Here is a 14,010-nt window from a genome sequence, read left to right as displayed (position 1 = left end):
TTATTTTATTTTTGCATGCCTATTATGATTGATTTGAATTTTAATATTGACTGAACACTCTGATAGTGGAGACATTAATTACTAATTATGTACAATTTATTGCCTTACAAAAGTTCACATCTTAATAGAAGTTGAGGTTGAAGTGATAAGGTACCTATTTACAAAGGAGATATTTTCTTCTTTCAGGTTCAGGAATTTTTATGGAACTTGAAATTGGACTGATTAAGATGGTCCATGCATTTTACCGGTATTAGAAAATACTTGTTAATACAGAATATGTCTTGTTAGTCTTGACTATGCCAAATCTGAATTACAGATAATACAAATTGAAAAATATGAGAGATAATTGAATATCACCAAAAAAAGTAGGATGAAGTCTTGTTTCATGGTGGAAGCATTTCAGTTTATAGTCTACTCTACTATCTACGTAGGCTGTATTTTTTGCAAAAGAATCCTTTAAAAATTCTATATTGTTCAGCTTTAAAATGTTTATGATATTATATTTAGGATTTTTTATGTATAAAAGGGAGGTCACTTCAACCAGAAACTTTCTCAAATATTCAGATATTTCCAATTTTCTATAATTACTACCATACAAGAATTAGAAGGATTATAATATATCTTCTTTCATTCAAGATTTCTTTTTGTACTGTACAGTCACCGAAACATTATAAGTTCAGTTCTTACACATAAACACATTATTCGCTAATTGAAAATAATTTAAAACTACATATGTCCATTCCTAGATCCATTTTATATCCTATGTCTTATGTCTATATCCATTCTATGGCCCTGAGTAGACTTTCCTCATTCAATACAATCATTTCTCAGTTAGCACAATACTTCAGTACTTTGAAAGAATTTATTCACTTTCAAATTAGTTTTGATACACCTCTGAAGGACAAACTTTATTTTTATGCAGTTTAGTTTTCTAGTTCACTATTATTAATACCACCCACTCCACTCTAGACATAAATTCCATAATTTTATATAGAAAAAGTTAAGATAAAACTATACCTATGATAAGAAGGAGAGCTACATTACTCTCTATTATACTATACTGATCTCAAAGCTCTATTCAAGATTTTTTCTATAGTGAGGTCCACGTTATAATGGCAGTGTAGGGAGATAGGAGAAAAGAGTTGCCAGATCTCAGCCTTGCCACCCAAACAGCTGATAGGGTACTGGTATATCTGATGAATTTAACTGTCCATTATTGTTGAAAATAGTTAATTATATTTTATTTGTCAAGAAAATATATTTTTTAAGATGTAATAATAAATTTTCATGATTGAGATAAAATACTTTGTCAATTAGTTGAATTTCTACATTGTTGATAAACGATGTGGCAACATCGCAATGCGTGAAAGAGATAGCGCCATCTGCTTTGTTAAACGATAGACAAGGATAGCTACACCGTTGCAAATCACACACTGCCATTATAATGTGGACCTCACTATAGGCCTTCTACCCATACATAACTTACTGCACGTAATAAATCAATGAAATGAACCTATTCAATAAAAATACATGAAAAAATATATGCTGTTAAAACGTATTTGCACTAAACTGTATTTTATTGATGTATTTTTTCAAATCTGGATTAATAGTCTCGCATATTATATAGCCTAAGATTTATCGAGCCTGATAATTTGGTCTTGATCTTCTTGATATATAATAAATCTATGCATTCCATGAATACTCATGGAGGGAGACGGAGTCCTTTCATACATGAAAAAAATCTGGTGTGGCGCACTCACACAACTTTCCTTGGCGTTATGAAATTGATCACCTGACGCTAGTGTTCCCGCACATCTCAAGTCTACTATTCAAATATTTGAGCCAGCTGGTGACAGGGCAATAACGCTGGAGGCACACACGAGGTCTGCTATCTCTTCATAGTGAATCATTTAAAAGAATCAACAGTTGCCAACAGTTTGCAATAATTGGATAATCACATTTTCTCGAATTTCGAGCTTATTTTCAATTTTAGATGAAAATGTTACTGAACATTAATTGTAGAGATTATCATGCTCAATCTTTTCCACTCGAAATTTTTTGTCTAAATTGTATCTAAAGCCTGATAATTGGGAATCTAAAATCAAACTTTGCATAGATGGGGCGGAGCTCCTGAAATTTTTACAGATATTGGACTTATGGCAGTTGATAGAGCTTATCGATGACTATTTTGGGTATGAATTTAATCAAAATTGTTCGAGCCGTTTTCGAGAAAATCGCGAAAAACCATGTTTTTGATAACATTTTAGCCGCCATCTTGAATTGCATTTTATTGAAATTGTTCTTGTCGGATCCTTATATATTTTGTAAATACCTTAAGTACCAAATTTCAAGTCATTCCGTTAATTGGGAGATGAGATATCGTGTACACAGACGCACATACACTCATACACACACACACACTCACACACACACATACAGACCAATACCCAAAAACCACTTTTTTGGACTCAGGGGACCTTGAAAAGTATAGAAACTGGGGGTACCTTAATTTTTTTCGGGAAGCAATACTTTCCTTACCTATGGTAATAGAGCAAGGAAAGTAAAAATAAGTAAGTGAAAAAATGTTTTAGAAAAAGTTTGTGTTAACATTATTATTAGGATTCATATTTAACTGCAAGCAGTTTTTATTTTTTATTGGGAGTCAGAATCATGAATATGGAGGTTGATCGAAGTCCCTGTCCAGGTTCAGAGAATCGCAAGGAAACGCAAGCCGGCGGCGGCGCGGCGCTGGACTGGCTGGGAGCAATACGTCGGTATTTATACGGCGCAAGTGGGCCCATTGGACGTTGATTCACAGTATTCTCGCTAGGTCTGCTGAGCGCTAGTATAGCTTTGTTTACACCTTAGACCAGTAGTTATAGAATAGACACGGGACACGGCCCATTGTATATTCATACTGGAAGTCGATGAAGCGAACTTCTACTGACATATCACCATATCGTGACGTCAGCATCGGACGTCAACAATGTAAACAAACTCTACTAAAAATACCTACTATCACTAAGTAATAGGTATTGCTTCAGAAAAGTTTTCTATCCGATGCTGACGTCACGATATGGCAGTAGATGTTGGCTTCAGAGGCAAGACTTCCCAACGTGTCTATTCTATAACTGATCTAAGATAAATACACGCATGACTCGCTGTAAAAATGCTCCTCTATAGTAAGGTCCACGTTATAATGACAGTATTTGATCAACTTTGGTTTTGCTATCCTTGTCTATAATTTGACAAAGCCGGTGGTACCATCCTTTTCCAGGTCCACAACGATGCCATTTATGTTTTTGACAGTGTAAAAATATAATTAATTAATGCAGAGAATCGGCATCGTCATTCTTCTATCTTTATCCACTGCCATTATAACGTGGACCTCACTACAGCTTAGAGAAGTATGCGCATGTGCTGATGACGTATTTGTTAGAGCAGTTCCGTTCACAGTGATAGCTGTTATTGAGCTGTGACTGTCATTCAGTGGAACTGCAACTGATTCGCCAATTATTAACAAAAATACAATATAACCTCCTTATGTCAAAATCAAAACAACCTCTAGTCCAGTCAAATGGTTGTTTTCATGGAAACAGCCCTGAAAGAATTTTTCTCGACGGTTCTATACATATTTTGAGTCACTGAATTCGAATCTGAAATTAGCTGGCAAGCCAGAGGGCGGCTTCACCCCCAAAATTTCAGACTTTTTCAATTTTTCCATTAATCTCGAGAACCTTGAGTTTCTCAAGAAAAAGCATTCTCTACAATATTAGAAATAATAAGATTTCAAAAAAATTGAGTTGTCGTGCAGGATTCTACCATTTTTGGTTCTGGAGCTACAAATTTTCAAAAAAGTGGTATTTTTTCAAGGGGTTTTCAAAATTATTCAATCCTACAACTTCTCCCCTATACAACTTGGATATTTTTCTAGCAATGATTGAAAAATCACACATCACGTGAAAGAGCAATCACATAAGTGTGGCAATGTAACTCACTCTTCATCTCTAGCACCATCTTCATCATCATCATCCAGTTCATACTAGACTTTAAATACCTATGTAAAATAAGTTTTCTGGAATAAATTGAAATTGAAATTCGATGAACAAATAGAAAATTCCTCCTTGAGTTTATTTCAACCCATATTCCCATACAAAATGAAATGGCCAATTTATATTTTCAAAACTGTGTAACTCAGTAACCCTAAATGATAAAAGATGGTAATTGGTCTTGATTTGAAGAACAGAATCTCCTCTTTCATGTAAGGGTAATGATTTTTGTAAATTATAATTGGCGGACAATTTTTTTACATAAACTACAATTAAAATTAGATGATTTCACAGACATGATGGCTAAACATGTTCACTCATTCACAATTACTGCCGACTATAGTAAGGTCCACGTTATAATGACAGTGAATAAAGATAGGAGAATAACGTTGCCGGTTCTCTGCCTCAATTAATTATATATCTACATAATAAAAAACATAATTGGCATCGTTGTGGAGCTAGAAAAGGATAGTACTACCTGCTTTGTCGAATTATAGACGAGGGTAGCAACACCAAAGTTAATCAAATACTGTCTTTATAATGTAGACCTCACTAAATACATGATCATTCGTTCACTGTTTCACGAAAACAAAGTAACCGTTATTTTTCCAAGTAGCAGGTAACAAACTGCTCCAATGAATTTGTTACTCAAACAGATACTATGCTTGCCCAGTAGAAAGGAGCAGTTCTACAGGGAGCCTCGCCTGATAAATACAGGTCATTACACAGTCCCGTGATGCATTGCGAAATCGCCATTTTATGGGAATCTAGTTAACAAATTTTCAAATTTATCAACTGTTATCATTATAGATTGAACAACATGATGTGTTATTTTGTTATATATTGTTCAAGGGATATTGCTTGGCTTTGAATTGTAAAATAAATTGTTCCGACAGAAAAATAATATTTAGATTCCAACTAGGAACTGAATTGTTGATTTTTAGATTCAATTGATCGGGAACTTAGAACTCTTTTTGAAGTTGGCCTTGCATATTAAGTTTCTGTCTTGTCCCAATGCCTTATGAATCATAATCCTTAAGTTACAAGAATAAGAACAATTTTTAATAATAAATAAATGAATAATTGAGGCATTTATCATTGAAATTTCATTATTAAAAAATTGAAAACCTGAATTCACATATTATTTGAACTAGAATATAGTTTTTAAAATGCATAGTTTTGTTACTATAGTGAGGTTCATATTATCAAAAAAAAAATCAAAATCAAATAATTTTTATTTTGCATCAAAACAAATACAACATATTATAGTACAAGTTCCTTCTCTTGAGTATAATAATAACATACTGTAATTTGAAACTAAAAAATATATATAATAAGAGAAAAGAAAAAAAACAAACTTATGATTTTCACAGAGCAAAATAAAATTACTACTAACAAAAAAGAACAAAGTCTTTTGCCCGTTAGTAGGAGCTGACAACACTGCTAATTTTTATCAAAATGTACTTTCACACACGCAGACACACACACTCTCACACATGCATATGGGAATCAATTTGAGCTTTACCATACAATTCAATAATAAATAGTCACAACCAACAACTAATTCTTGATTGAACTATTCATTCCATGGTAATAAAACAAGGCTTAGATTGCTCAAGTATAGATGACATTATGAAGAAAAAAGCAAAAAATAATAAACACTAGCTTTAAAAATAACATACAGACTGTCAACAAGGAAAAATAAATTCCTCACTTAGAAGTAAGACATTGCAACAACAGTATCACAGTACAGACAAAATTGTGAAAAAATTGCAATAATAATAATAATAATAATATCAAATCAAAGACAAGGTTGTATATAAAAAAAAACCTAATTAATGAGTACACAAAAATATTTAAGTTCATCAACACCACTGAGATGGTGTTTAATTATAGACAAAGTCGTAGAACTCATCAATGAGTACAACAAATAAAAAATAAATTAATAAAGGTAGAAAATAAAAGTATTATAGTTCATTAAACATCATTAAATCTTCAAATGATAAACTCAAAAGCCATTTCTTTACTTTCACTTTGAATTGTGTCAAAGAATTGATTCTCCTTATGTCAGTAGGGAGCAAGTTGTAATATTTGCATCCTAAAAATACAAAACTCTTTTTATACCTGGTACAATAAGGCCTTGGTGTTGATAGCAACTCTCTTGTTCTTTGCCGTGTTACCACTTCACCCATTGGATGAGTTTCAGGCGCAATCCCCATATTTCGGTTCCCACTCATTTTAAAGAACAACGACAGCACCTTGAACACATACATGCTTCTCAAGGGCAGAACTTGCAAAATTTTGAAATAAGGGAACGAGTGAATCCTTCTTTTAACACCACAAATGATGCGTATTATGGCTTTCTGTAGAATTACAACTGGATTATAGTGACAAGCATATGTTGACATCCAGCAAGATAATCCATAATCTAGTTTTGAGTGAAAAAATGCAAAATACAATTGACGGAGAATATATCAAGGTAAGAATTGTTGAAGATTATAAAATTTCCTAATTGAAAAAAGAAGTCTACATTTCAAATTTGTTATGTGATTTGTCCAAATTAATCTGTCATCCAAAGTCATACCAAGATACTTCAAGGAATTAGCTTGATAAATACTATTACATTTACATTGACAATCTATCTCGTGATACTTTAAAGGGACTGAGAATTCAAAAACCGTTGATAGGGAGAAATTAATGAAGTTAGTTTTAGAAGCATTTAACACTATTTTGTTCCCATCAAACCAGAGTCTCAAATTGCTCAAGTCTGACTGTAACATCATTTGTAATTCATTTATACTATTAGCTGAATAGGCCAGTGCAGTATCGTCAGCAAATGATGTTACAGATCCATGAAAATTCAATGAGAATAAGTCATTTATATATACTAAAAATAAGAGAGGCCCCAGGACTGAACCCTGAGGGACTCCACAATTGCTGTTTACAACCAATTCACTATTAATACCATTTATACTAACACATTGGCTCCTATTCTCTAAATAAGATTTAAACCACTTTAAGGGGATTCCACGAACCCCAGACATGAACAACTTATTTATCAATATATCATGATCAACAGTGTCAAAAGCTTTTCTAATATCAAGGAAGAGCCCTGAAACTTTCATCTTACCACGAGTATTCAAACTATTATAAATATTTGTCATAAAGTGATTCAGCGCAATTTCAGTACTCAAACCCTGTTGAAAGCCGAATTGGCCACTGTAGAAGAATTTGTTAACATTGAAAAAATCTACAATTCTCATCTTTACTAGTTTCTCTAGTATTTAAGAAAAAACTGAAAGCAACGATACTGGCCTGTAATTGGCAATATCAGTTTTTGAACCTTTTTTATAGATAGGCACAACTTTGGTTATTTTCAAGGCATCAGGGAATACTCCACAAGAAATACTACTATTGAAAATGTCACAAAGAACGGGAATAATTGATGTAGACACTATTTTTAATAACCTACCACTAAATCCATCCATGCCTGGAGACTTGCCATTCTTTAAACTCTGAATTAACTTATCAATTTCATCAAAATGAAAAGGCTCAAGGAATATTGAATTGTAATAATTTTTTATTTAAAATTTATTCCTTAACAGTTGCTTATTTTCATCAGATAAAGGTTTCACCGAAGAAGTTACTTCAACCGCTGCTTTAGCAAAATAATTATTGAACTCCTTAGCTACAGTCTGATCTTCTCTAACAATTGTACCTCCTATCTGTAAACTAATTGTTTGTTTTCTTGACGCTTGACCACACAATTTATTAATTTCTTTCCATTGTTGCTGGATAGGTAAGACATTGAGATGAGAAAAATACCTGTGTTTTTGTTCATTTATCCACACAACTAACTTTTTCTTAAATTTAAAATAATCTGATTTTGATTTATTGTCATTTGGATTTCTGGACATTTTTTTGTAAAGCTTATCACGATTTTTTATAGCAGCACACAACCCTTCAGTCATCCAAGGTTTCAATTTCTTATCATGGCTGGTTAAATTTACAAGAATAGTGTACTTTGACTGTTTTAGGTAATTATTCAAAACACCAATAAATGTATTGAATTTAAAGTTAACATCATTAGAAAAATATACCAAACTCCAGTCATGATGCATTAGTAAGCTTTTTAATTTATCATAATCTATTATCGATTTCTCCGTTGAAGACAATCTGAAATTTTCACAACTACTTTTAGAAGTAGTTAATTATAATGGCAGTGTTTGATTTGCAATGGTGTTGCTATCCTTGTCTATCATTCAACAAAGCAGATGGCGCTATCTCTTACATGCTTTGCGATGTTGCCACATCGTTTATCAACAATGTAGAAATTTAACTAATTGGCAAAATATTTAATCTCAATCATGAAAATATATTATCACATATTTAAAAAATATATTTTCCTACAGATACCTTGAAAAGTGACCATTCCTGCACTGATTACAGAACGCAAAGAATCACTTTTCCGCTCTAGTGCACAAAGTATTACTTTGCGTACTCTTTATACTTTGCATATTATCTTGCAGCCATCCCAATCAGCTGTTGACATTGTTGGCGTGTATTTTGAATGCGAATTTGTTCTATCTATATTTTTTCTGATTTTAAAATAAATAAAAATGAGAACTCATTATATTATACATTTTGAATATTTTTAATTATTCAATATTATTTCAAATAATATTTTTTTCATTCATAAATTGATTGGTTGAAAAATTATTTAGTAATTAAGATTTATTCAAATTTTCAAATTAATTGGATTAATTTAATTTTTAATTTAAATAAATTATCGATTAATAATTATTTTCAATTGGATTAAAAGTTTAAAATAAATTTAAGTTGTTATTAATAACAAAATTATGCAGACAAACATTTGATGGATTTCAGCCATCATTTTACCCATAATCAACCACTTCTCAAATTCGATGGTAACTGTAGGAAAAGTTCAATGTGAAATACGTGCGCAAAGTTCCTCTGCTGCACTCAAGAAACCATTCCGCACTCGCCTACGGCTCGGTCATAAACGTTTCTTTCGGTGCAGCAAACTGTCACTTTGTGCACTAGTTGCACAAATAACTATTTCTTGACAAATAAAATATGATTAACTATTTTCAACAATAATGAACAGTTGAATTGATCAGATATACCAGTATCAGATCTGGCAACCCTTTTCTCCTATCTTAGTACACTGCCATTATAACGTGGACCTCACTATAGCAAATTGAATTAGATTGGATTTTCAAATGTACCGCCATAAAGACCCCATAAAATGGTCGCTCCTTAAGGAACACAAGTGTCATGACGTGTATTTATAGACCTTGTGTTTACAGGTTTACAGTGTTTAGTGTTATCCTTAGAACAGTTATAGAATATACACTCTGGGAAGTCTAGCCTCTGAAGCCAACATCTACTGCCATATCACCATATCGTGACGTCAGCATCGGATAGAAAACTTTTCTACAGTTTTTTTATCCGATGCTGACGTCACGATATGGTGATATGGCAGTAGATTTTGGCTTCATCTACTTTCAGTATGAATATACAATGGGCCGTGTCTATTCTATAACTGGTCTAAGGTGTTATCATCCCACTATGCACCATGTGAATATTGTGAATTGCATCCGAAATGTGCAAGCAGGTTGTTTTGTTGTTTTATCATTTTATAAAGTAATAATTTAATACTTTCAACTACTTTTGTTCTAATATTTGTTTGGCAATAATTCAATTGTAGTATTGCTGATTGTGAATTTAAAGGCGTGTTTTTTTTGTGAAGTGCTGTATTGTGTGGTGATCATGATTTAAATGAGGTTAGGTCTACTTCGACAAGTCTTTTGGTGAGTTACATTATTATGTTGTTTTAATACTTTTATGTAGGTGAATTTCACCTACAAAGAAAAGAAAAAAATCAATTACCAATTAACTTTTGCATGTGATCAAACAGTAGAATCCTTCACTCACATAATCATTAGAACATGAAGTGAATGCTCAAAAATATGTGGATTACGTTATATTTTAGTCTATAGTGAGGTCCACGTTATAATGACAGTATTTGATAAACTTTAGTTTTGCTATCCTTGTCTATCATTCGACAAAGCCGGTAATACTATCCTTTTCTAGGTTCACAACGATGACAATGATGTTTTTGTCAGTGTAGAAATATAATTAATTAATGCAGAGAATCGGTATCGCTATTCTTCTATTTTTATTCACTGCCATTATAACGTGGACCACACTATAGTCACTATACACATTGGTGCGTGCATTATATAATATAGTTCTGATTTTTAAAAATATTATTTGGATACATAAGAGAAGTACATAACCAATTTTTTCATGCAAATTTCCTTGAGCTAGATACAGGTGGCCCAAAAACCTCGTATTTTCGGTTCATTTTCCAGTTTTTTTAGCTATATTGCCAAATCCAGTAATCGGACAGAAAAAAATGATCTTGCCTTTTTTTTAGATTCTGAATAAAATTAGATCATTCGGAACTGTCTACTCTCCAATGGCCTGGATACTGAGTTATGATTTTTCAAAAATGAGTGAAATTTTAAAAAAAATCAGAGATGAATTTCAGTTTTTGATCAACATTATCTTTTGATTGTTACCATTTAGATAATTCAAAATCCCCCTGGGCATAATTTTGCGCTCTACAATCTGAGACCAGGTACTAGTAGAGCACTCTCATATAGATTTCCAGGTACACCTAACAACAATGCTCCTTTTATTGTAAAAAACACTAATATTTAGCTTCAACCATCATCACCAACTGAAGAGGACCACAAACATTAGTAGCTCTTATTATAATGAAAATATTTTAAGAAATTCAACTCTGTATTTTGAAGGCCTACTCATGAAGTTTTATGTAGGCCTATTTCAATTCTTTGGTTTTTCAACCATTTCAAGGAGGATAACCATATAATTTTCTTTGATAAAGGAGAGATTCCCTGTACAAGTGAGTAGTCCAAAACTTCTCACCCACACTAGCTGCTACTGTATTGGAAATGAGACTTGAGACACCTACATTGCTAGACTCCATCGTTGAGAGCAATTTTCTACGACCCGTGACTTTCACAGAAAAGCCTTGACTTGTTCTGTCGTATATTTCCTCGTAGTGTTTTCAGAATTTTTATTTTTGATTGCTGTAGTCCTCTCTGCAAATATTCTAAAAACTACAATCTTCAAAAATCTAGATTATCTACTATTTTTTTGGAATAAGAAGACAAGAACGGCCTATAGTGTTTATTTAATCGCCCCTACTGTATGAATTGACGCCAGGTCCTCTGGGTTTCCCTCCGAAAATTATGTTGTTCCCCTGGAAAATGATGTGATGGAAAATTATTACCCCCCAGAAAATGTTTCAAAAAACTTATCGACTTAATTAATTCTATTACTTCTACTGTTTCTAAAACTTTATTTATCAGAAATTAATCGCTTCATCACAATTTTCCTTTACGGTACATTTTTCATTTGTCTTGAAACTTCGGGGGGCTGATCCAGACCCCTCGATCACTCCCTGGCTACGGCATTGTTATAGAACGACTGAACTGCAGAAATAATAATAATAATAAATATCGGGGGACCGAGCTTAGCTCTGGAGTGTAAAAGCATAGAAAATTTGTAACGAAAGATTGAATTTATAGTTTATTTATTTATTAATTTTCTCAGTCGTACAATCATTTTTACAGTTATATGAGGAGGCATTAAACCGTCCCTTTTCAAATTTATACTACAGTCCAAATCAAAATCTAGGTTAAGCTACTATCACTCATCAAAATAACAATTTATTCACACTTCAGAAAACAAACACATCATCAATATTACAAATAGATATAGACTTCTATGAATTCGATTTAGAATTATATACTGTTTGCTACAATATTTGTTAATATACTATGTACTATTCTACACTAACAGCATCTAGTTACTTTTTTGGACTTCCTCAAGTAAACATGTTTTCTAAAAATAAATAAACGAAAATAGGTTTTTCTTGCTGAATTTTTCTTCTCGTAAGATCAGCTGAATGATCCCACACATGCACTCGTTCACTCACTTCCATTATGGTACCGACAGACGACAAAATTTCCAGCTGTTTTTCCAAGGACGTATTTATCCTTTTAATGTCCTTCAGCGAGTTATCCCAGGGTTGAGACCTTGTGCAATCGAATTTTCATATCATAAACCTACTTAGTTTCAACTTTCGTGGGAATCATTAGAGCCGTTTTCGAGATCCGGTCACATACAGGTTTATAAACATAAACATTTAAACATCTAATAGTATATTTCGCACCTAGGGTCGAAAATGAGACTTTTCCGGCTCGAAATCGGTTTTTAAGTCCGAGGCCGTAGGCCGAGGACTAGAAATGATTGAGAGCCGGAAAAAAATTTTTGCCCGTAGTGCGAACGCTATTTTTCGCCACACAGAAAAATATACAATATATATATGAGATTAATTTATTGTTCATTAAGCACTTCCGAAAGCAAAAGGAAGGTCATAGCTCTATAGTAAGGTCCACGTTATAATGACAGTGGAAAAAGATAGAAAAATAGCGATGCCGATTCTCTGAATTAATTAATTATATTTCTACACTGTCAAAAACATAATTGGCATCGTTGTGGACCTAGAAATGGATAGTACCACCGGCTTTGTCGAATGATAGACAAGGATATCAAAACCAAAGTTGATCAAATACTGTCATTATAACGTGGACCTCACTATAGCAAATCTGAGGTAATCTGAATATCAGGAAATTGTCTAAGTATTTTTATTTTTTATTCTGATTTGTCTAAATAACCTAAAAGATTATGTTCAATTATGTGGGAGGTTGAGTTTATACTTTTTTATTCTTTCATATGACAATAAGATGATATTATTATAAATGTTTTAATTATTGAATAATAAACACAAATAATGGAAAGTTTTTTGATCAGCTGTTTTAGCACACTTGAAATTTGACCAATCTGAATGTCAACGTCAACAATGCTTGTTGTCATCGACTTGGGAAGTTTAGGTTGGAAGTTCTATCCTACTCTGAAAATCAAATTTGAATAGTTTATAATATATATCTTATCTGCATTTCATTCATCCAAATAAAATGATAGTATATTATTGTAAAAAACTTTATTCAATTCTAGAAGCATAAACTGATTCCGTTTCATAATTTATTTGTAAAAACGTTCAGCACCATGGATATTGCCCAAGTAGTTCCAAAATTATTCACCATGTTTCGTGATAAACGAAGTACTATGAGGTTTGAGGTTAGATTCTATTATACTCTGAAAATTGAATTTGAATAGTTTATAATATTTTATTTGTATTTCATTCATCCAAATAAAATGATAGTATCTTATTGCAAAATACTTTATTCAATTCTAGAAGCATAAACTGATTTCGTTTCATAAACTATTTTGTAAACACGTTCACATCAAATCAGAATTAGCTGACTTCAAGGTTATTTTACAGCCCTAGGGCCGTAAAAATTTTACCGGCCTGGTCAGAAAACAATCATTTTCGGCCTCCATATGACGCACGAAAACCAGCTCATTACATCCAAGTGGGGCGAAAACATATAAACATAAATTGCTCGTTTAATAGTATAGGATACTGAGTGTGATATGTCCACATAAGCTCTAGGCTTGTCAGTGGGTGGGTAATGAGTGAGAGGGATGATGCTGAGAGATGACGACTACTGTTTAGGTAGACGGGACCGACAGCTTATCGTCTCCTCCGAAAGACGGGTGGCCGTATTGTGATTGTGCTGTGGTCAAAAACTTTTGCCCCTGTCGAGATTCGAACTCGAGTTCTCTTGATTATTAGACCGGCTCGTTACTCCAACGAGCGACCCAAATTAAGAAAGATCTTGAGGCCATTGACAATGATTAAATTTATTATTGGAAGCTCTAAAGTAGTATCTCAAAATCCATCTCTGGATTTACTTTGAACGATAACAGAAGAATGGAC

At 32.8% G+C, this 14,010-nt stretch overlaps 1 protein-coding gene across 1 annotated transcript in view; it reads left to right on the top strand.

Moving 5' to 3' along the window:
• Positions 1-9,667: 9,667 nt before the first annotated feature.
• LOC111047051 (protein pangolin, isoforms A/H/I/S) overlaps positions 9,668-14,010 on the top strand; it is a 307,983-nt gene continuing 303,640 nt past the window's right edge. Inside the window, exon 1 of the mRNA XM_039420443.1 lies at positions 9,668-9,883. The gene's annotated coding sequence lies outside the window, so the exon portion shown is untranslated. The remainder of the gene's footprint in view (positions 9,884-14,010) is intronic.

This window comes from Nilaparvata lugens, chromosome 2 (assembly GCF_014356525.2).
Source record: "Nilaparvata lugens isolate BPH chromosome 2, ASM1435652v1, whole genome shotgun sequence".
Taxonomy (NCBI): Eukaryota; Metazoa; Arthropoda; class Insecta; order Hemiptera; family Delphacidae; genus Nilaparvata; species Nilaparvata lugens.
The sequence above is the reverse complement of the archived record's forward strand: the minus strand, read 5'-3'. Positions and strand labels throughout refer to the sequence as shown.